Raw genomic sequence first — 933 nt, 5'->3', positions numbered from 1 at the left:
TGGCTTTATGTGTCATATTGAATTTTAAATAATTTTTTTTTTTTTTTTTTTTGAAACATTTTATATAACATGGAAGATATTTATATATCACTATTTGTGAACGTGAAAAATAACAATTTTTGAATCTCGTCCCACGACGACGATATTCTTCGCAAAATTCTGGACCAGTATTTGTCCTCAACACAGAATCATCAAAAAATTAATTATTGTTCACGAACAAAATTAAACACCACATGCAAAAACATGATTATGCTCGATACAAAGATCAAGGAATATCAAAGTGTTGCTATGATGCTAATGAAACAAATGCAAAGATCAGAAGCGAGGGGCCGATGTTTCGAAATTGTTCAACATGTGTTTTAGCGAAATCGATAGACAAAAGCAAATGGAAATAAGATATGTAACGAATGGCGAAATTTCCAATTGTTTTTTGTATGTATAATTAGGGTATTTAGATTGCATGCAAGCTAGCTGCGGTGTACAGCATGAATCCTTACGTTAATATTCAAAAAATCAACCCTTATGTCAATATTTCATACAATTAAAATTCAAAATTTCATATAATTAATATAATTTAATTTTGTGCCTTTTTGATAATAAAATTCTAATTTGTACATGTAAATCGATGGAAAATATATCGAATTAAAATTAAAAGAAATTCAGAAATGAAAAGATTTCCATTTCATTTCAAAGATTTTTCCTTGAGAAATTATTATAACTAAAAAGATATCCGGTTATCGCAATATTAATATAATTAATATTAAACCAAACTTTGTCCAAAATAGATGATTAATATTGTGTTTTTCTGCCATTGCAGATAAATTCATAAAATTTATAAAATTATAAAATTTTTAATTAGAAAATATAAAAATATATCAAAGAATAGGAACTGTATTCGATTCCTTCACATTTGATTTGCAACAAAAAAAAAAA

At 25.8% G+C, this 933-nt stretch overlaps 1 protein-coding gene across 7 annotated transcripts in view; it reads right to left on the bottom strand.

Moving 5' to 3' along the window:
- LOC102678437 (protein FAM102B) overlaps positions 1–933 on the bottom strand; it is a 71746-nt gene that overhangs the window by 2137 nt on the left and 68676 nt on the right. The window lies entirely within an intron of this gene.

This window comes from Apis dorsata, unplaced genomic scaffold (genome assembly GCF_000469605.1).
Source record: "Apis dorsata unplaced genomic scaffold, Apis dorsata 1.3 scaffold_89, whole genome shotgun sequence".
In the NCBI taxonomy this organism is placed as follows: Eukaryota; Metazoa; Arthropoda; class Insecta; order Hymenoptera; family Apidae; genus Apis; species Apis dorsata.
This window is presented reverse-complemented; position numbering and strand designations above follow the sequence as displayed.